The sequence below is a fragment of the Leucoraja erinacea genome, chromosome 9, assembly GCF_028641065.1.
Source record: "Leucoraja erinacea ecotype New England chromosome 9, Leri_hhj_1, whole genome shotgun sequence".
In the NCBI taxonomy this organism is placed as follows: domain Eukaryota; kingdom Metazoa; phylum Chordata; class Chondrichthyes; order Rajiformes; family Rajidae; genus Leucoraja; species Leucoraja erinaceus.
Genome location: NC_073385.1, coordinates 14,867,322 through 14,890,913, shown reverse-complemented (window position 1 = coordinate 14,890,913; position 23,592 = coordinate 14,867,322). Strand labels below are relative to the sequence as shown.

At 47.5% G+C, this 23,592-nt stretch overlaps 1 protein-coding gene across 7 annotated transcripts in view; it reads right to left on the bottom strand.

Annotated features, from left to right (window-relative positions):
• The window catches only part of nrxn3a (neurexin 3a), a 1,361,409-nt gene that overhangs the window by 651,734 nt on the left and 686,083 nt on the right, over positions 1–23,592 (bottom strand). The gene's annotated exons all lie outside the window — the stretch shown is intronic.

The window sequence follows — 23,592 nt, the reverse complement described above, 5'->3', positions numbered from 1 at the left end:
TTCAATGAGGTCTCCCTTCAAAATTCTAAACTCCAGCGATTAGCTCTAAACTAAACTAAATCAATCGGATCTCGGAAAAGTTAATGTATCAATGTGCAATTGTCATGATTCCGTTCCTTATCCTCCCTCGATGGAATTGGTCGATATCCAGCTTGACATCCTTTCAATCTTTGTATAATTCTTCCCAAACGCACGTGCTATCGGGATCGTGTCGGGCAACCAGGAGGAAACGTCACGGCTAGCCTCAATTAACCTGCGCCTTGTTCATCAGTCAATGAAAGGGAGCATACAGGTACAGTAGGCAGTGAAGAAAGCGAGTGGCATGTTGACCTTCATAACAAGAGGAATTGAGTAGAGGAGCAAAGTGGTCCTTCTGCAGTTGTACAGAGCCCTAGTGAGACCACACCTGGAGCATTGCGTGCAGTTCTGGACTCCTACTTTGAGGAAAGACATTCTCGCTATTGAGGGAGTGCAGCGTAGGTTCACAAAGTTAATTCCCGGGATGGCGGGACTGTCATATGCTGAGAGAATGAAGCGGCTGGGCTTGTATATGCTGGAGTTTAGAAGGATGAGAGGATATCTTATTGAAATATATAAGATTATTAATGGTTTGGACTTGCTAGAGGCAGGAAACATGTTCCCAATGTTGGGGGAGTCCAGAATCAGGGGCCACAGATTAAGAATAAGGGGCAAGCCATTTAGAACGGAGACGAGGAAACACTGTATCACACTGGCTCGGTGCAGTCAAAGGTTCATTGTAGGCAGGGTTGCCAATTGTTCTGTATTAGCCAGGACATCCCGTATATTGGGCTAAATTGGTTTGTCCCGTATGGGATCGCCCTTGTCCCGTATTTGACTGCTACTACTCGAGTCGAGGGGACTGTCGGGTCGGAGCACCGCGTCCGGCCCCGCCTCACCCGTCCCGACGTAGTGCAGCCCGTGGAGTGCAGCAGCAGCAGCAGCAGCAGCGCCTCGCCCGTGGCCCCGTCGGTCGGCAGCCCGGCCAGCTGTCCGACCTTCGGACCTTCGCTTACCGCCGACACCACCACCACCCCTCCTTCTCATGGCCGATCATCGGTTCATGAGTTGGATGGGGTGCCGGACTCCTCAGCTGGCCCTCCGGCTGGGCTTGGTGTGCAGTCCAGCACCCGGGCCAACTCATCATTCACCCAGCCACGGCCGAGTCGGTCAACAAACCTTTTGTCCCTTTGTTTGGTAGTGAGAAAGTTGGCAACCCTAATTGTAGGTTAAGCCAATGATACCAGGGATCATTCTTGTAAACGTTCTCTGGACTGTCTCTCGGACCAGCACATCCTTCCCCAGATACGGGGCCCAAAATTGTCCACAATACTCCCAGTGCAGCCTGACCAGCGCCTCATGGAGCCTCAGCAGGACTGGGATGCTTCCTGCCTCAAGAATCAACACCAAATCCAAATAGACATTGACACGACAATCCAATAGTTTCACTGCCAGTAACGCCTTGTCCAGAAATTTAATTACGTTTAATTAATTGAATTTAAATCCCCCATCGGCCAGGATGAGATTCGAATCACTGATCATTAATGCTTGCCTCCGGATCATTGCTTCAGTTTCGGTTTAGTTTAGTTAAGAGATACAGCGCAGAAACAGGCCCCACGGCTCGCCGGGTCCGCTCCGACCAGCGATCCCCGCACATTAACACTATCCTGCACCCACTAGGGACAATTTACAAACACCAAGCCAATTAACCTACAAACCTGTACGTCTTTGGAGCGCGGCAGGAATCCGGAGATCCCAGAGAAAACCCACGAAGGTCACGGGGAGAACGTACGAACTCCACACAGACAGCATCCATGGTCGGGATTGAACCAGGATCTCCGGCGCTGCAGGGCAGCAACTGTACCGCTGCGCCACCGTGCCGCCTCAAGTTCTGTTCTATTTATAGAATCATAGACTCATGCAGCATTTAAACAGGTCCCTTCAGCCCAACAGCTCCCTGGTGACTATCTATCGATATACAAATCCCACCAGCCAGCACGAAAGACTTCAGAGATACAGCGTGGAAACAGGCCCTTCGGCCCACCCAGTGCGCACTGACCAGCGATCACCCCGTACACCAGCACTATCCTACACACACTAGGGTCAAGTTTTATTTCACAATTTGCAGAATTCATTACAAACTTGAATGTCTTTGGAGTGTGTGGAGGAAACCAGAGCACCCGGAGAAATCCCACACAGGTCTCAGGATAAAGGGGAGGCCATTTAAGGCTGAGGTGAGAAAAAACTTTTTCACCCAGAGAGTTGTGAATTTGTGGAATTCCCTGCCACAGAGGGCAGTGGAGGCCAAATCACTGGATGGATTTAAGAGAGAGTTAGATAGAGCTCTAGGGGCTGGTGGAGTCGAGGGATATGGGGAGAAGGCAGGCACGGGTTAATGATTGGGGACGATAGGCCATGATCGCAATGAATGGCGGTGCTGGCTCGAAGGGCTGAATGGCCTCCTCCAGCACCTATTTTCTATGTTTCTATGTTCTATGTCACGGGGAGAACATACAAACTCCGTACGGACAGCACCCATGATCAGGATTGAACCCCGGACTCTGCCGCTGCAAGGCAGCAACTCTGCTGGCTGCGCCACCCACTTGGTCCATAGTCTACTAGGCCTTTCCGATTCAAGCGCTCATCCAGATGCTTAAATATTGTGAGTGTGTCGGCCTCCACCACATTTATAGGAAACACATTCCAGATTGCAACCATCACGCTTCTTCAAATCCCGTACTCCTCATCCTAAATCTTTCTCCCCTGTTCTTGGTCACCACGGGCAAAGGATAAAGATTCTTATTGATATTGCCCATGTTTCCCCACTTCACTGCTGACACAACTGGTCTTGGCATCAACAGACAATAGGTGCAGCAGTAGGCCATTCGGCCCTACGAGCCAGCACCGCCATTAACTGTGATCATGCCTGACCATCCACAATCAGTACCCCAATCCTGCCTTCTCCCCATATCCCCCGACTCCGCTATCTTTAAGAGCCCTATCCAGCTCTCTCTTGAAAGTATCCAGAGAACCAGCCTCCACCACCCTCCGAGGCAGAGAATTCTGTGTGAACTCTCTGTGTGAAAAAATGTTTCCTCGTCTCCGTTCTATATAGCTTACCCCTTATTCGTAAACTGCGGCCCCTGGTTCTGGACAGCACTGGGCCTCTACTCGCTGGAGTTTAGAAAGTTATCATTGAAACTTACCGAATAGTGAAAGGCTTGGCTAGGGTGGATGTGTAGAGGATGTTTCCACTGGTGGGAGATTCTAGGACCAGAGGTCGTAGCCTCAGAATTAAAGCATGGCCCAGCAGTAGAGTTGTTGCCTTCCAGTGCCAGAGACCCGGGTTCAATTCTGACTACGGGTGCTTGTCTGTACAGAGTTTGTCCGTTCTCCCCGTAACCTGCGTGGCTTTTCTCCGGGTGCTCCAGTTTCCTCTCACACTCCAAAGACATGCAGGTTTGTAGGTTAATTGGCTTCGGTAAAATTGTAAATTGTCCCTCGTGTGCCTAGAATAGTGCTGGTTGATGTGGACTCAGAGAGCCGTAGGACCCGTTTACCTGCTGTAACTCTGAAGTCTAAAGGGTATGAAATCTTTCCCAGATTCTGGTCAATATTTCAATTATATTAAGGCACTTGTAAATTAAACAAGTACGTTAAATGCGACTTCACGTGACAAGTGCGTGAAATACTTCTTCAGTCTGAAGAAGGGTCTCGACCCGAAACGTCGCCCATTCCTTTTCTCCAGAGACGCTGCCTCACCCGCTGAGTTACTCCAGCATTTTGTGTCTACCAGGTTGTAGGTTAGTAGGCTTCTGTAAATTGTCCCGAGTGTGCGCAGGATAGAATTGTACAGGATAATCATCAGTGGGCCGAAGGGCCTGTTTTCATGCTCCATCTCTAAACTAAATTAAAGGTATCCAGTACTTTTGGGGGAGTCCAGAACCAGGGGCCACAGTTTAAGAATAAGGAGTAAGCTATTTAGAACGGAGACGAGGCAACATTTTTTTACACACAGAGTTGTGAGTGTGGAATTCTCTGCCTCAGAGGGCGGTGGAGGCCGGTTCTCTGGATACTTTCAAGAGAGAGCTAGATAGGGCTCTTAAAGATAGTGGAGTCAGGGGATATGGGGAGAAGGCAGGAGCGGGGTACTGATTGGGGATGATCACATTGAATGGCCTATTCCTGCATCTTTTGTCTATTGCTTTGGTGATGAACACAGATCCTTGACACCCAGAGCAGAAAGGCAGAGGTTTAATTTTACACTGGAAAACATTGAACTGTTAAATACATTAAGCAATTCCCCCCTCCCCCCGACATCAGTCTGAAGAAGGGTCTCGACCCGAAACGTCGCCTATTCCTTCTCTCCATAGATGCTGCCTCGCCCACTGAGTTTCTGCAGCATTATTGTCTACCTTCGATTTTTCCAGCATCTGCAGTTCTTTCTTAAACAATAGTGAGGTTGATCAAAACTACTTGACGTTGGTGATAAATTTGTTCATCCAAATATTATAATAGCCGGGTCACTTTGTTGCAAAAACAACCATTTGGGTTTGATTGCAAATGGTAAGCTCATGATGTCTCCAATGACTTTACTTTAGAAATGCAGCGTGGGATCAGGCCCTTCGGCCCAACGAGTCCGTGCCGACCAGCGATCACCCCTTTACATTAGCACGATCCTCCACACACACTGGGGACAATTTACGAGGGAAGCATCAATGGGGGGGGGGGGGGGGGGGGGGGGGGGGGGGGGTGGAGAGAAGGAAATAGGCGACGTTTCCCCATCCGCCTATTCCTTCGCTCCATAGATGCTGCCTCACCCGCTGAGTTCCTCCAGCGCATCTTTGTCTACCTTCGATTTTTCCAGCATCTGCAGTTCTTTCTTAAACATGTTCACTAGCTCTATCCTGCAGACTGGGGATAATTTTACTGGAGCCATTGACCCGACAAACCTGCAAGTCTTTGGAGCGTGGGATGAAACCGGAGCGCCCGGAGAAAACCCACGCAGGTCACGGGGAGAACGTGCTTAAACTCCGTGCAGACAGCACCACTAGCTGGGATCGAACCAGGGGTCTCTGGCGCTGCGAGGCATCAACTCTACCGCTGCGCCACCGTGCCAAGGTGGTAATGATGCAGCAATGTTTACAAACAACAGTTGTGATTTACAGTCCTGGGGTTTAGAAATTCAGCTTTGATCGACAACTTTAAACAAGGATTATAGAACTGGCTGTCCAATGGAACTGGATATCAAGAGAAGAGTGTCTAAATTTAACGGTTTAACACCTCGCTTGAAAGGTGTCAGCTCTGCAGTCTTGCAGTCCGTCATTTCCATCATGGAGTGTCAGTGTAGATAATGCCTTCACATCTCTGGAGATAGACAGTCTGACTCAGAGGCAGTATCACTGAGTCAGAGTTGAAAGATAAATGAACATCCTTACAGCAGTCTGCAAGGGACAAGTCAAGCGCGTGATGAAATACTCGGCCTTTGCCGAGATGAGAGCAACTCAAACCAGTCAGAGAGTGATACAGTGTGGTAACATGCCCATTCGGCAGAACTTGCCCACACCGGCCAACGTGTCCCAGCAACACTAGCCCCACCTGCCTGCAGCTGCCCTATATCCTGCTAAAGCTATCCTATCCACGTACCTCTTCATCTATCTGGCTCTTTTAGAAAGGAGATGAGGAGGAACTTCTTTAGTCAGAAGGTAGTCAATCTATGCAACTCAATAGACAATAGGTGCAGGAGTAGGCCATTCAGCCCATCGAGCCAGCACCGCCATTCACTGTGACCATGGCTGATCGTCCCCAATCAGTGCCCCCGTTCCTGCCTTCTCCCCATATCCGCTGATTCAAGAGCCCTATCTAGCTCTCTCTTGAAAGCATCTGGAGAACCTGCTTCCACCACCCTTCGGCCCGTCAAGTCCGCACTGGCCAGCGATCCCCATACATTAACACTATCCTACACACACTTGGGACAATTTACACTCACACCAAGCCAATTAACCTGCAAACCTGCATGTCTTTGGAGTGTGGGAGGTAATCAAATATCTCGTAGAAACCCCACGCAGGTCATGAGTAGAACGTAACAAAAGCACCCGTGGTCAGGATTGAACCTGGGTCTCTGGCACTGTGAGGCAGCAACTCTACCACGGCACCATCTGGCCACTGTGTTAAATACTCAGATTATGGGGAGAAGGCAGGAGAATGGAGTCAAAAGGAAAATATATCAGCCATGATCAAATTGGGGAGTAGACTTGATGGGCCAAATGGCCTAATTCTGTTCTTATACCTTATATTTGCACAAGTTATGACCAGAATTAGGTTATTTGGCCCATCAAGTCCACTCCACCATTCAATCATGGCTGATCTATCTTTCCATCTCAACCCCATTCTCCTGCCTTCTCCCCGTAAATCCAGACACCCGTAACTAATCAAGAATCTATCCATCTCTACTGTCTAGATGAGGAGGAATTTCTTTAGTCAGAGGGTGGTGAATCTGTGGAATTCATTGCCACAGACGGCTGTGGAGGCCACGTCCATGGATATTTTTGAATTCCATGAATTCCACAGGTTCGCCACCCTCTGACGAAAGAAATTCCTCCTCATCTCCTTTCCAAAGGAACATCCTTCAATTCGGAGGCTGTGACCTCTGGTCCTGGACTCTCTCCCACTAGTGGAAACATCCATCTCCACACCCACTCTATCCAAGCCATTCACTATTCTGTGCGTTTCAATGCCCCCCATTCTTCTAAACTCCAGCGAGTACAGGCCCAGTGCCGTCAAACGCTCATCATATGTTAACCCACTCATTCCTGGGACTGCCCTTGTAAACCTCCACTGGACCCTCTCCAGAGCCAGCACATCCTTCTTCAGATATGGTGCCCAAAATTGCTCACTACCACCACAAATGCAGCCTGACCAGCAGCTTAGAGTCTCAGCGTTACGTTCCTGCTATTATATTCTAATCCTCTCAAAATAAATGCCAGCATTTCTTGTCCTATTTCTCTTGCTCCAGGCTATGAGGATTTAAATAGTGTTGATTGATTTGAAAATATATACTCCTGCTAAAATAGTTCACTTATTTGTAATTTAAATTAATAAGTCTAACCCTAATAAAAATATACAAATTTAATGCAATTAAAATAGCATGGAGTAGAATGTAAAACTAATTGCCCTAGTTAGCAGCTTTAACAGTTAATGATTTCAACACATAAATGTAATTATTCCAAGCATCAGATTTTATAGAAACCCTGAAATATTCTCAGATTTATTATCACAACAGCTGCCAGATGCACATTAATATAGATGTCAGCTGATCTACATCGGTGAGACCAAGCGTAGGCTTGGCGATCGTTTCGCCGAACACCTCCGCTCGGTCCGCACTGACCAACCTGACCTCCCGGTGGCTCAGCACTTCGACTCCCCCTCCCATTCTGTATCCGACCTCTCTGTCCTGGGTCTCCTCCACAGCCAGAGTGAGCAACACCAGAAATTGGAGGAACAGCACCTCATATTCCGCTTGGGGAGTCTGCATCCCTGGTGGCATGAACATTGAATTCTCACAATTCCATTGGCCCTTGCTGTCTCTCCCCTTCCCACCTCTCCCTCAGCCCTCCGGCTCCTCCTCCTCCTTTTTCCTTTCTTCTCCCCGCATCCCCCCACCCCCTATCAGTCTGAAGAAGGGTTTCGGCCCGAAACGTTGCCTATCTCCTTCACTCCATAGATGCTGCTGCATCCGCTGAGTTTCTCCAGCATTTTTGTCTACCTTACATTAATATAGAGTCAGCTTGGAAACAGTGTAGGAAGGAACTGCAGGTGCTGGTTTAAACCGAATACATACACAAAATGCTGGAGTAACTCAGCGGGACAGGCAGCAACGCTAGAGAGAAAGAATGGGCGACGTTTCAGGTCGAGACCCGTCTTCAGACTGATGTCAGGGACTGATGTTGAGTTGGGAGTGGTGGGGGGGCTGGAAAAAGAAAGGAAGTAGACGGAGACAGTAGGACTTGTGGGAGAACTGGGAAGGGGAGGGGATGGAGAGAGAAAGCAAGGGCTATCAAAAATTGGTGCAGTCAATGTTCATACCGATGGGGTGTAAACTACCCAAGCGAAATACGAGGTGCTGTTCCTCCAATTTGCGCTGGGCCTCACTCTGACAATGGAGGAGGCCCAGGACAGAGAGATCAGGTTATGAATGGGAGGAGGCGGGGACCTGTAACGTCGAGGTTTAGGACAGCTTCTCCCCAACAACCATCAGGATATTAAACTCGACAACTGCCAATAACATGGTGGCACAGCGGTAGAGATGCTGCCTCACAGCACCAGAGACCCAGGTTCGATCCCGACTACGGTTGCTGTCTGTATGGAGTTTGTACGTTCTCCCCGTAAGCGACACAGGTTTTCTCCGAGTTTCCTCCCACACTCCAAAGATGCACAGGTTTGTAGGTTAATTGGCTCGGTATTAATGTAAATTGTCCCCAGTGTATGTCGGACGGTGTTAATGCGCGGATCGCTGGTCGGTCCGGACTCGGTGGGGCCGAAGGGCCTGTTTCCACGCTGTATCTCTAAACTAAAAACCCTCATCTATGCAAGATTAGCAGTCCTGTTACTGAGCAAACCTCCATGGATTTGAGAGTTTCAAGAGCAAGGGAGAAGATTGCAATTTGAATTTCCCAGCGATTGGGAACAACTTGGTTGGCCTCAGCGGCGAGGTGAGATTGGAAGAAATATGTACAAACAATAGGTGAAAGGCTTGGATAGAGTGGATGTTTCCACCAGTGGGAGAGTCTAGGATCAGAGGTCATAGCCTCAGAATAGAGGACGTTACATTAGGAAGGAGATGAGGAGGAATTTCTTTAGTCAGTCGCAGATGTGCCTTGGTCAACATAACTTTGTTAGCAAAAGAATGGAAGCAAAAAGTGGTTAGTCACGTCGGCGACGGCAGTGGCAGCAATGTTAACACAAAGCAAATCACCAGCGTTAACAAAAGAAACAGGTGCAATGCTGTTCACGAGAACATACGTGCTCTGTGTCACCCACCTCTTGGGCAAAGTGATTTTAATACAACCTGCCGTGGTATGAAACATATCGCATAATCAGTCTCTCGACGAGAAGGTAATGAGTGTTGCAAAATATAATGAATGAATGAACACGTTTATTGGCCAAGTATTCACATACAAGGAATTTGTCTTGGTGCTCCGCCCGCAAGTGACAACGTGACCTACAGTGACAGTTAGGAATGACACACTTTAATTAAACTTAGATCTGGCCAGAACTTATTGTTTAAGCTCTTGCTCGTCTGAAGTACTTCCCTTCCCATTGTGTGATTTTCCCAGGATGTAGATTGTCATTTCACTATTCCTAGGTGCAGGTGACACTAAAGTGTTGTTGCGTCATAGATCCCGATCTCTTGCTCTCTGATCTCCAGCTTCCTTGTCATCTTGTTGTGGTGGAGAAGCTTGTGTGGACCCGAGATCCTGAGAGCAATGCCGTCTGGAGCTATGCTCCTGGTAGGGCCACCCATGGAGGTAAGGTCGAGGGGGAGGCCTCTGACAAAGAGCAATCCAACCAAGACCTCAACGCTGGAACAGGCGGAGGACGATGGCTGGCCTTAGTGGAGCGTCACAACGGCTGGGAAGGCGGATGAAGGCTGCAGCAGAAAAGGGTCTCCGGTCGTCTTGGACTCCATGCCACTGGATCCTGACCCAGATCTGTCAAGGACCGTGTGGTGGCTGTCTGTGCACCAGTCTCCCCACGTTAAACAAAGTCACGCACAGGCATCCTCCATGAGAGGACAGTCATACTGGTTTCGAGTGACCGCCGACGATGATGATATTTAACTCCATAGCCCATCAAGATCTTTGATCGAATGTCCAAGATGGGCAGAGATCTATCGTTGAGCCTACTTCCACCTGCCTCGTCACAGCAGCATTGCAAACCTCCCATGACTTCTGCACTAAGTTCACACTGAACTATTTTGAATTTTGTGGTCAACATTTCAGACCCTCAAGCTGACCCTCAGCGGTGAGGGAACGGACGTGTGTTCACAAGTTATAGGAGGAGAATTAGGTCAATTGGCCCATCGAGTCCACTCCGCCATTCAATCATGGCTGATCTCTGCCTCCTAATCACATTTTCCTGCCGTCTCCCCATAACCCTTGACACCCGTTCTAATCCAGAATTTGACCATCTCTGCCTTAAAAATATCCACAGACTTGGCCTCCACAGGCCTCTGTGGCAATAGTTCCACAGATTAACCACCCTCTGACTAAAGAAGTTCCTCCTCCTTCCTTTCTAAAAGAGCGCCCTTTAATTCTGAGGCTATGACCTAGTCCTAGACTCTCCCACTAGTGGAAACATCCTCTCCACATCTACACTTTCTATGCCTTTCATTATTCTGTAAGTTTCAATGAGTTCCCCCCTCAACCTTCTAAACTCCAGCGAGTAGAGGCCCAGTGCTGTCTAGACCTTCCATATGGAAAGATTCCATCACACGGAGCCCGATCTAGGAGAACTACATCAATACCAGAGACCCAGGTTCGATCCTGACCTCGGGTGCTGTCAGCGTGGAGTTTGCACCTTTGCCCTGTGGACCTCGTGGGTTTTCTCCGGGTGCTCTAGTTTCCTTCCGCATCGCAAAGACTTGCGGGTTTGGAGGTTAATTGGTCCAAGTGTGTGTGTGTGTGTGTGTGGGGAGTGGATGAGAAAGTGGGATAACATATAACTAGTGTGAATTCTTACTGTGGACTAAAGGGCTGTATTCCATGCTGTATCTCTAAACCAAACTAAACCAAACTGGTAATGCCTAGTTTAATCAACTGTTAATCACAGATGTTTGGATTTCGTTTTTTTAATTGTTTTAGTATTTGAGATACAGCGCAGAAACAGGCCCTTTGGCCCACCGAGTCCACACCGACCAGCGATCCCCGCACATTAGCACCACCTTACACACACTAGGGACAATTTTACATTTATACCAAGCCAATTAACCTACAAACCTGTACATCTTTTGTGTGTGGGAGGAAACCGAAGATTTCGGAGAAAACCCGCGTAGGTCATGGAGAGAACGTACAGACTCCATACAGACAGCGCCCGTAGTCCGGTTCAAACCCGGGTCTCTGGCGCTGTAAAGCAGTCGCTCTAACTCTGCGCCACCGTGTCACCCTATTTCTGACTTTCATTTCATTTCTTCGACCTGCACCGCCATTCAATTTCATGGCTGGTATCGAAGTATTTCTGACATTATTCATCCAGACCTGTTATACATAAGCCAGTCTAGTTAATCAATTGGAAAGTTATTGAAGAATACGTGCGACAACAAAATTCATAAATACTATTTAAAATATTCAATCAAACCCCTATAAAAAGAAAATAAACTGGTAGAACTCATGTCTATTTAGCTCCACTGAAATCAGATGACAACTTGTGTAACTTAACACATGCTATTTCATCGGATTCCCTTCCAAGGATGTAGAGGAATTATTGAAACTTCACTTTCATTTGTTGGAATCCATGAATCCACGTCTTTGGAGTGTGGGAGGAAACCGGAGCAGCCAGAGAAAACCCACGCGTTCACAAGGAGAACGTGCAAACTCCACACGGAGAGCACAGGTAGTCAGGATCGAACCCGGGTCTCAGTCTTTCATAATTCTATCTCACAATTAATTCCCCAGTCTCTCCTTTGTTTAAAACAACACAACATTAGCTTGCACAGATATATAGCACAAAACTTGAATGTTCATCGTAGGAACCAGATTTGTTCAGGTCAGGCAGAGGTTCACTTGCACCTCCTCCAACCTCATGTACTTTATCCGTTGTTCAAGATGTGGACTCTTATACATCGGCGAGAACAAACGCAGACTGGGCGATCGTTTCGCTGAACACCTTCACTCAGCCCGCGTGAACCTACCTGACCTCCCGGTTGCTGGACACTTTAATTCTCCTTCCCATTCCCTCAAAGACCTTTCTGTCCTGGGCCTCCTCCATTGTCAGAGTGAGGCTAAACGCAAATTGGAGGAACAGCATCGCAAATTTCACTTGGGCAGCTTACAGCCTAGTGGTATGAATATTGATTTTTCTCACTTCAGGTAGCCCCGGAATTCCCTCTCTCTCCATCCCTCCCCCACCCAAGTCGCACCAGCTTCTCGTTTTCACCCAACAAACAGCTAACAATGGCCTGCTTCCTTCATCATCATTACTTTTTTGCATATCTTTCATTCATTGTTCTTTATCTCTCTATATCATCTTCTGTAACTCTCGTTTCCATTTCCCGTGACTTCAGTCTGAAGAAGGGTCTCGACCCGAGACTTCACCTCTATAAGATCACTCCTCATCCTCCAGCGCTCCAAGGAATGGCGTCCCAGCCTACTCAACCTCTCCCTATAGCTCAGACCCTTGAGTCATGGCAACACCCTCCTAAAGAATGGAAAAGGGCTGCAAACGTTAGAAAGAGCGAGGTAGCCAACACTCCACTCCCTCTGTAGAAAATGCCAGCAACAATAAAACAGTTCCAGTAAATCATTGATTTGTGAGCAATGTAAAGGTAGCTTTAGAAGTAGGGCATGAAGATTTGGTGATGCAGCAGTAGAGCTGTTGCCTCACAGCGCCAGAGACGCAGGTTCGATCCTGACCACCGGTGCTTTTCTGCACGTTCTCTCCCGTGACCTGCGTGGGTTTTCTCCGGGTGCTCCAGTTTCCTCCCACATTCCAAAGATGTACAGGTAATTGTAGGTTAATTGGTTTGGTATACATGTAAAAACTGTCCCTAGCGTGGAATATTGGTCCACGGATCGCTGGGATCGCTGGTCGGCGCGGACTCGGTGGGCTGAAGAGCCTGCTTCCGTGCTGTATCTCCAAACTAAACTAAACTTGGAGTCAAGGGATATGGGGAGAAGGCAGGGTTATTGAAAGGGGACGATCAGCCATGATCACAATGAATGGCAGTGCTGACTCGAATGGCCAAATGGCCTCCTCCTGCACCTATTTGCTATGTTTCTATGTTTAAACTAAAACAGTGCGAGTCCCACCGTAAACTGGAGGAGCAGCACCTCATACTTCGCTTGGGTAGTTCACACCCCAGCGGTGTGAACATTGACTTCTCCAATTTCAGGTAGCCCCTGCTTTCTCCTTCTTTCCCCTCCCCTTCCCAGCTCTCCCACAGCCCACTGCCTCCTCCTCTCTCCTTATCGCCTCACCCCCCCCGCATATCAGTCTGAAGAAGTGCCTCGACCCAAAACGCCACCTGTTCCTTCACTCCATTGATGCTGCCTCACCCGCTGAGTTTCTCCAGCATTTTTATCTGCCTAAAACTAAAGTAAATCAGTCGGTTAATTGGCTTCTGTAAACTTGTGTATGCATGCGTGTATAAATATATATCCATGAACATTGCTGGACTTTACTTTGAATACGCTAATTTAAAAGGGATTGTTTTTAATAGTTTCAGCTGGAGGGCAGGTGCTTCACGGATTGACATTAAGCACAATGTTAATCCAAATGCTAAACATCGGGAGAAAGTAAACCTGATTATCATGAACAAATGTATAACCAAATTATCATAATCCTCATGCACACATTCGAATGACTTGACCCCAGAGCACCCCCAGCCCACCTGCAATGCCTCGACTTCCTCAGAAGAGCGAGCCCATTCAGAATACTATCCTGAACATCTACAGGTCTACAGTACAACAAGGTTAATTCCCGGGATGGCGGGACTGTTATATGCTGAGAGAATGGAGCAGCTGGGCTTGTACACTCTGGAGTTTAGAAGGATGAGAGGAGATCTCATTGAAACATACAAGATTGTTAAGGGCTTAGACATGCTAGAGGCAGGAAACATGTTGGGGGGGTGGGGGGAGGGGGTCCAGAACCAGGGGCCACAGTTTAAGAATAAGGAGTAAGCTATTTAGAACGGAGATGTGGAAACACTTTTTTTCCCCAGAGAGTGGGGAGTCTGTGGAATTTTCTGCGTCAGAGGGCTGTGGAGGCAGGTTCTCTGGATACTTTCAAGAGAGAGCTAGATAGGGCTCTGAAAAATAGCGGAGAAAGGGGATACGGGGAGAAGGCAGGAACGTGGTACTGATTGGGGATGATCAGCCATGATCACATTGAATGGCGGTGCTGGCTCGAAGGGCCGAATGGCCTACTCCTGCACCTATTGTCGATTGGTAGAGAGCATATTGACCGGTTGCATTGCGGCCTGGTCCGGCGGCGACTCGAGTGCCCGGTAACGATGAATAATGCAAAAAAAAGTGAGCACTGCCCGGTCCATCACGGGTACCCGACCTCCCCCACCATTGAAGGGATCTACAGGCGAGATGCAGGAAAAATGTTCCCAATGTTGGGTGAGTCCAGAACCAGGGGCCAGTCTTAAAGCCCCGTCCCACTGTGCGAGTTCACCCAAGTTTTAAATTTTACTCGTGGACATTTTTCAACATGTTGAAAAACCTTCATAGTTACCACATTCCCCGAGTACCTGCCGTTAGCGCTAAGAGACGTCTCGAGCTCCGACATACACGCTACCTTCATTCTACGTGATTTCCACGAGTTTTGATTTTTTTTTAAACTCGGGAGAGCTTTTAGGTGAACTCACACAGTGGGACAGGGCTTTTAGACTTTTAGACTGAGGTGAGAAAAAAACTTTTCCACCCAGAGAGTTGTGAATTTGTAGAATTCCCTGCCACGGAGGGCAGTGGAGGCCAAGTCACTGTATGCATTTAAGAGAGAGTTGCATAGAGTTCTAGGGGCTAGTGGAATCAAGGTATTATGGGGAGAAGGCAGGCACGGGTTATTGATTGGGGGCGATCAGCCATGATCACAATGAATGGCGGTGCTGGCTCGAAGGGCCGAATGGCCTCCTCCTGCACCTATTTTCTATGTTTCTTACAGGAGTCAAAAAAGGCAGCCAGCATCATCAGAGACCCACACCACCCTGGTCACGCACTCATTTCATCACTGCCACCCGGAAGAAGGTACAGGAATTTAAAAACCTTGACCTCCAGGCTCAGGAACAAAAACACTCAGGCTATTGAATACAACAAACGCCAACTAAACTACGAACAGCCTGGGACGTACTAGAGACTTTGGGCTTGGTTTGGTTCTTGCACAATAATTATTTTTTTACAGTAAACTAAACTTCATAAATGTTTTCAGAGCTGAAGTTTTCAGTGGAATAGATATGCAATTTCTTATACTCTCATCTTGAGGCTTGCTGTGTTGGCAGCAAATATACGCAAGGAATGGAGGGATATGGATTTTATGCAGGCTGAGGAGATGAGTACAACTTGGCTGTGGATCACATGCAGGCAGGTAAGAGTTGGTCGGGGTTGCATGTTCGGCACGGACATTGTGAGCCGAAGGGCCTGTTCCCATGTAGGAAGGAACTGCAGGTGCTGGTTTGAACTGAAGATGGACACAAAAACCTGGAGTAACCCAGTGCGACGGGCAGCATCTCTGGAGGGAAGGGATGGATGACATTTTGGGTCGAGACCCTTCTTCAGCCTGAAGAAGACTCCACGAGCAGAGAGGACAGTACAATAACTGGTCCAGGCAGCATCTCTGGAGAGAAGGGATGGGTGACGTTTTGGGTCGAGGCCCTTCTTTACCCATTGCTTCTCCCCAGAGATGCTGCCTGTGCCTGCTCCTGTACAGTACTGCTAATGGAATCTGGACATTGCAGAACCAAGATATTGAAGGCTATACAAGTGGTTATTATTTCTCAAGTACAGATGGATTTAGTTCAAGCTTGCAAAAATGGGAATGGTAATGCTCAATGTAGCTCTATAGTGTTGTTTGCTTAATGGAACGTCCCCTAAGGTTGCTGCCTCCACTAAAACCAAGCAAGCACACTACTTCACCAGGCAGAGCAAGCACGGCTGAAGATCCTGCTATGCAATGGGTGGTTGCAATCAGCTTGTTCCGTACACCCACCACCCTTTGTGTGGAAAAAGTTACTCCTCAGGTTCCTATTAAATCTTTCTTTCACCTCCCCTCACCTTAAACCCATGTCCTCTGGTCTTTGATTCCCCTACTCTTGGCAAGAGACTGTGTGTCTATCCAATCTATTCCTTTCATGATTCTGAAAGATCACCCTTCATCCTTCTGTGCTCCAAGGAATAGTCCCAGCCTGCTCAACCTCCCCCTGCAGCTCAGCCCCCTGGAGTCACAATAGTTTTTATCAAACAATAGCTACAAACACACTACTCTGCGCTGCTTTCTTATTTACTTTCTTTAAATTCATTTATTTCATCTTGTTATTGCTGCTCTTACCTCAACAGAATCCTTGCACTCTCAGGACACAGTGTGTTGAATATGAAACACATTCTTCTTTCAATTGGGTCAACAATGATGTTCTAAGGATCTGTTCTTTGGTGTCACTTGATTTCAATTAACTGCTACCAATTGTCAATTAATTTGGAGACTCCGGCTAATTGTTCACCAGATGTTTATCGTGGCAATTAGCAAGAACAAGGTTAAGATCATTAAGCTGCAAATAAAGTCAATACATGTTTAAAATGAAATAAAGGTGCCCCCTTTGTCATCGATGCTGCTTGGCTTAGTTTGGAGATACAGCATGAAAACGGGCCCTTTGGCCCATCGAGTCCGCGCCGACCAGCGACCCCCGCACACCTTCACTGCCCTACATACACTCGGGATCATTTACATTTGACGCTTGATAATTTACTCTGACAAAGAGCAATCCAACCAAGACTTCAACGGTAGAACAGGCGGAGGACGATGGCTGACTTTAGTGGAGCGTCACAACGGCTGGGAAGGCGGATGAAGGCTGCAGCAGAAAAGGGTCTCCGGTCGTCTTGGACTCCATGCCACTGGATCCTGACCCAGATCTGTCAAGGACCGTGGGGTGGCTGTCTGTGCACCAGTCTCCCCACGTTAAACAAAGTCACGCACAGGCGTCCTCCAACCCAGGAGACACCCATGGTCAGCCATGACCGAGGGGGGCCTAAGAAAAGTTACATTTATACCAAGCCAATTTATCTACAAACCTGTACGCCTTTGGAGTGTGGGAGGAAACAGAAGTTTTCGGAAGAAACCCACACAGGTCACGGGGAGAATGTACCAAACTCTGTACAGTCAAGCATCCATAGTCAGGATTGAACCCGGGTCTCTGATGCTCTAAGGCACCAACTCTACCGCTGCGCCACCATGCCAACTTGTATCCAAAGACTTCATAAGATAGAAAATAAGTGCAGGAGTAGGCCATTTGGCCCTACAAGGCAGCACCACCATTCAATATAATCGTGGCTGATCATCCACTGTGGTTATAGGAGATTTCAATACGCAGGTAGACTGGGAACATCAGCTTGGTTCTGGACCCCAAGAAAGAGAGTTTGTAGAGTGCCGACGAGATGGATTCTTAGAGCAGATTGTACTGGAGCCTACCAGAGTGAAGGCCATTCTGGATTTAGTGTTATCTCATGAACCAGATTTAATAAGGGAACTCAAGTTTAATGGAACCGCTAGGAGATAGTGACCATAATATTAGTTTTAATCTGCAATTTGAGAGGGAGAAGGTTAAATGAGAGGTGTCAGTGTTGCAGTTGCACAAAGGGGACTATGAAGGCATGATAGAGGAGCTGGCCAAGATCGACTGGAAAAGGATCATTAGCAGGAATGACGGTGGAACAGCAATGGCAGGAATTTCTGGGCATAATCTGGAAGATGCAGGGTCATTTCATTCCAGAGAGAAGATAGGATTCTAAGGGGAGTAAGAGGCAACAGTGGCTGACAAGGGAAGTTAGGGATAGAATAAAACTAAGAGAAAAGGTATAGCATAGCAAAGAGAAGACAATAGACAACAGGTGCAGGAGTAGGCCATTCGGCCCATCAAGCCAGCACCGCCATTCATTGTGATCATGGCTGATCATCCACAATCAGTACCCCGTTCCTGCCTTCTCACCATATCCCCTGACTCTGTTATCTTTAAGAGCCCTATCTAGCTCTCTCTTGAAAGCATCCAGAGAATTGGCCTCCACTGACTTCTGAGGCAGAGAATTCCACAGACTCACAACTCTCTGGGTAAAAAAGCTTTTCCTCATCTCCGTTCTAAATGGTCTACCCCTTATTCTTAAAATGTGAACCCTGGTTCTGGACTACTCCAACATCAGGAACACGTTTCCTGCCTCTAGTGTGTCCAATCCATGAATAATCTTATATGTTTCAATAAGATCCTCTCTCATCCTTCTAAACTCCAGTGTATACAAGCCCAGTCGCTCCATTCTTTCCACATATGACAGTCCCGCCATCCCGGAAATTAACCTCGTGAACCTACGCTGCATTCCCACAATAGCAAGAATGTCCTTCCTCAAATTTGGAGACCAAAACTGCTTAAGTGAAAGGAGCAAAATCAGGCCATTCGGCCCATCGAGTCTACTCCGCCATTCAATCATGGCTGATCGATCTGTCCCTCCTAACCCCATTCACCCGCCTTCTCCCCGTAACCCCTGACAGCCGTACTAATCAAGCCGCTATCTATCTCTGCAGTAAATATATCCATTGACTTGGCCTCCATAGCCTTCCTTGGTAGTTCCCTGTGACATGTCACCTGTGATAATAATGTTTCATTCAATCAATGCGTGTGTCTGTACAAACATTGCACTGGATTAAAAAAAAGTAGAATAGATCATTCTGAAATGTTGTGTTTCATTGCCACATACAGGCAAACTTTGTGACCAAGACCCTTCTGTCACCAGAACCCAAACCCTTGGTTGTTTCGTCTGATTGAAGGGGCTGTCCCACTGCGGCGACCTAATCCGTGCGTTCTGGCGAGTTTGTCCTCGACTCATACTCGCAGCATGGGCGACACGAGGTCCTAGGAGGTCTCTGTAACTCTCCTTCGTGCTCGAGAGTAGTCCCCACGTACTCGAGGCCTCAGCTAGGTAGCGGCGTTTTTTTCAACATGTTGAAAAATGCCCGGGAGTAAAAAAATGTCACCATGGAAAAAATCGATACTTTTTTACTCATAGGTTTATTCGTAGTAGGTCGGCATGTTAGTCGTAGGTAATCGAGGGTAGTCGAAGGTAATCGAAGGTAGTCGTAGATAGTCTTCATCATAGTCGAAGGGAGGGCGAAGGGAGGTCGAAGGAGGTCGAAGGAGGTCGTCTTCACTCTCCACTATTTGGTGTCCAATTTTCCTGAAGCTAGTCGTAGCAAGTTGAAGCTGGTCTTCAACATAGTCGAAGGAGGTCTTTAACATTGCATTTTTTCAAACTCTCCTAAACTCATCTAAACTCGCCAATTAGGTTGCCGCAGTGGGACAGCCCCTTAGGAATTTGTTTTGCTCTCAAGCAACTGCTATTACCAGCTGACAAGTTCAACCTAATTAGGACAAGCAGACACCCTCATAGTACTGGAACCTGATCGATATTAGGTGCTTTGGCCAGTTTAGTTTTAGTTTAGAGATACAGCGCGGAAACAGGCCCTTCGGCCCACCAAGTGCGCGCCGACCAGCGATCCCCGCACGCTAACGCCATCCTACACCCACGAGGGACAATTTATAATTGTACCGACAAACCTGCATGTCTTTGGGAAGTGGGAGGAAACCGCAGCAACCAGAGAACGAAGGGAGAACGTACAAACTCCATGCAGCCGGCGCCCGTAGTCAGGATCCAACCTGGGTCTCTGGTCAGCAACTCTACCGCTGCGCCACCGTGCCGCCCTGTGATGGTCATAGTACGACTGGACCTTCACTTGTCTTGGTGTTCTACACTGGTGTCTGTGGAGCATCACAGATACTGACCTCTCCACCATTGATGGGATCTACAGGAGTCGCTGCCTCAAAATGGCAGCCAGCATCGTCCGAGACCCACACCCACCCCGGCCTCTCATTTAGTGTTCACCCTGAAACTCTCATTTCGCCCCTGCCTTCGGGAAGAAGGTACAGGAGCCTGAAAACCGTAACGCCCAGGTATAGGAACAGCTTCTCTCCAATAACCATCAAGCTATTGAACACTACGGACCTCCAACTAACACCAAACTATGAACTGCCTGAGTTGCACCATGTATTTTGGACTTGGTTTTTGATTTTGCACTCTGTTGGGATTTTTATTTATTGAATCTTATTTAAAATAATAAAGAGTTCCCCCCGCCACGGGTACCATGTAATCCCGTGCTACCTGCTCCATGGTCGGATAGTCGGCGACTAAACCGTCTCCCCCACCTGGTTTGGCCAGGTGAGGAGGGGGCTGTGGACCCCCAGCAGGACCAAAAACAAGACCTGTCAAAGGGCGGATGAGCTCCTAGCGAGCCAACGGCCATCCACACTTCAGTAGAAGTTGCGATCACTGTCGTACACGGCATTGTAAGGAACGATGATAAAGCACACACACACACACACCAACATCCTATACTTCCAGCGGCGGAAGTCCGCAGGAACTGGAGGACAGAGATGTGTGGTGCGTCCGTCACCGTTCCCGTCGGAAACCAGCGCCACTGCGTCGCTAATGTTTTCAACGATGATGAGATGAGATTGTGTCCATAATTTTTTTAATATTGAAGATTTCAGTGGGCTAGTGATGGATACACAATATTGTTTTTGTTAATTGAAAATTGTTTTTGTTTGCTTATGATATTATCCACTGAGTATCATGTTTACCAACCTGTGATATTGCTGCTTCAAGTAAGAATTTCACTGTTCCGTCCCAGGACATATGACAATAAAACGCTCTTGATTGTCACATGCTGAGAGAATAGAAACATAGAAAATAGGCGCAGGAGTAGGCCATTCGGCCCTTCGAGCCTGCACCGCCATTCAATGTGATCATGGCTGATCGTCCAACTCAGTATCCCATCCCTGCCTTCTCTTCATACCCCCTGATCCCTTTAGCCACAAGGGCCACATCTAACTCTCTCTTAAATATAGCCAATGAACTGGCCTCAACTACCATCTGTGGCAGAGAATTCCACAGATTCACCACTCTCTGTGTAAAAAATGATTTTCTCATCTCAGTCCTAAAAGATTTCCCTCTTATCCTTAAACTGTGACCCCTTGTTCTGGACTTCCCCAATATCGGGAATAATCTTCCTGCATCTAGCTTGTCCAACCCCTTAAGAATTTTGTCAGTTTCTATAAGATCCCCCTCAATCTTCTAAATTCTAGCGTGTACAAGCCGAGTCTATCCAGTCTTTCTTCATATGAAAGTCCTGCCATAGAGCGGCTGGGCTTTCATACTCTGGAGTTTAGAAGGATGAGAGGGCATCTTATTGAAACATATAAGATTATTAAGGGTTTGGACACGCTAGAGGCAGGAAACATGTTGCTGATGTTGGGGGAGTACAGAACCAGGGGCCACAGTTTAAGAATAAGGAGTAAGCCATTTAGAACGGAGACGAGGAAACACTTTTTTAACACAGCGAGTTGTGAGTCTGTGGAATTCTCTGCCTTAGAGGGCGGTGGAGGCCGGTTCACAGGATACTTTCAAGAGAGAGCTAGATAGGGCTCTTAAAGATAGCGGAGTCAGGGAATATAGGGAGAAGGCAGGAGCGGGGTACTGATTGTGGATGATCAGCCATTGAATGGCGGTGCTGGCTCGATAGGCCGAATGGCCTGCTCCTGCCCCTATTGTCTGTTGTCTATTGTCCAGGTAGAACTGCATCACTAAAGTCCAACGCATGCCAAACATTAAGTAGTCAAAGCGGCTTTGGAGTCACATTTTCTCTGGATGATCGGAGGTTGAAGGGAGTCTTGATACGTTTATAAAATGATGAGTGGTATATATTGGGAAGACAGTATTTTCCCCAGGGTGGAAATATCCTACTTTGGAGGGTGTGGCAATAAGGTGAGAGGTTTAAAGTTTAATGTAGATGTGCAGGGCTAGTTGTCTTTACACAGAGGGTGGTGGGTGCCTGGAACGCGCTGCCAGAGGTGGTGGTGGAGGCAGTTACAATAGTGGCGGCTCCAAGGCCTTTAGACAGGCACATGGATATGCAGGGAATGGAGGTAGATGGATCATGTACAGACAGATGAGATCAGCTTAGTTTGGCATCGGACAGAAGCAATGAACTGCAGATTCTGCTTCATACAAAAGACAGTCGCAAATTGTGCTGGAGGTCTGAGAAGTTCTCTGCCTCAGAGGGCGGTGGAGACAGAGAATTCCACAGGCTTCCAGCACAATTGTGGATGATCAGCCACGATCACATTGAATGGCGGTGCTGGCTCGAAGGGCCAAATGGCCTAGTCCTGCACCTGTTGTCTATTGTAACTCAGCGGGCCAGGCAGCATCTCTGGAGAACATGGACAGGTGACGTTTCACAGAGTGCTGGAGTAACTCAGCGGGCCAGGCAGCATCTCTGGAGAACATGGATCAAGTCAAGTCAAGTCACTTTTATTTCTATAGCACATTTAAAATACAACTCTCGTTGGCCAAAGTGCTTTACATTGGCGGAGGTACTAACGTTATACAACATTGGTTCATAGATTAAGTACATACATAAATACATACATATAGCCCTCCCTCAGAGGACATCAAGAAAGGCTTAGGAGTAAAGATGAGTTTTAAGTCTCGACTTAAAGGAGTCGATGAAGGGGGCAGTCTTTAAACACTGAAGAACATAGCTTAAACTGTGGCCCCTGGTTCTGGACTCCCCCAACATCGGGAACATGTTTCCTGCCTTTAGCGTGTCCAAACCCTTAATAATCTTATATGTTTCAATAAGATCCCCTCTCATTCCTTCTAAACTCCAGAGTGTACAAGCCCAGTACACGAGTAAAAGATGGAACCATTCTTCCTCTGGATAATCCTGGAGAATCCATAACCACGACAGGTTTTATGCCTTTTATTGCCAACTTTTTCCCGCTCTAGTGGCACGGTGGCGCAGCGGTAGAGTTGCTGCCTCGCAGCGCTTACAGAGCTGGAGACCCGGGTTCGATCCTGACTACGGGCGCTGTCTGCACGGAGTTTGTACGTTCTCCCCGTGACCTGCGAGGGTTTCCTCCGAGATTTTCGGTTTCCTCACACACTCCAAAGACGCGCAGGTTTGCAAGTTAATTGCCTTTGGTGTAAATGTAAAAATTGCCACGAGTATGTTGGACCGAAGGGCCTGTTTCCACGCTGTATCACTCTATGACTCGACGACACTCAATGTTAATTTAATTCAGATATCATAATGCCTTTCACACAAATTCAGAGGCATAAGGTAAAAATATCAAAAACTTACAACTGATGGAAATGTAAAGTGGCTGCTTCAAATATTAACGCATTGCAGGAAACTTCATAATTCAAAGGCAGAATATTGATCACCACATAACAAAACCCACCTTATGCATTTATTCAGTAACTTTAAATAACTTTGAATGGCTGGCTGCATGGTAACTCAAATATCACTGTACCTTAATTGGTGCATGTGACAATAAATCTGTATCTGAATCGGAATGTTAGTTATATTTCATACGGACGTATTATAATAAAAACTTAGTTGAAATGAAATGACACAATTCACTATGATGCGTTGTTGTCACGTACAAATATTCGACCGTGATGCTATTATGAGAAGGTTCTGCCCTTTTGTCCATTGATCTGAAAACTAACGTATTTTCTCTCCTTGTCTTCCAGTGATGGCAAG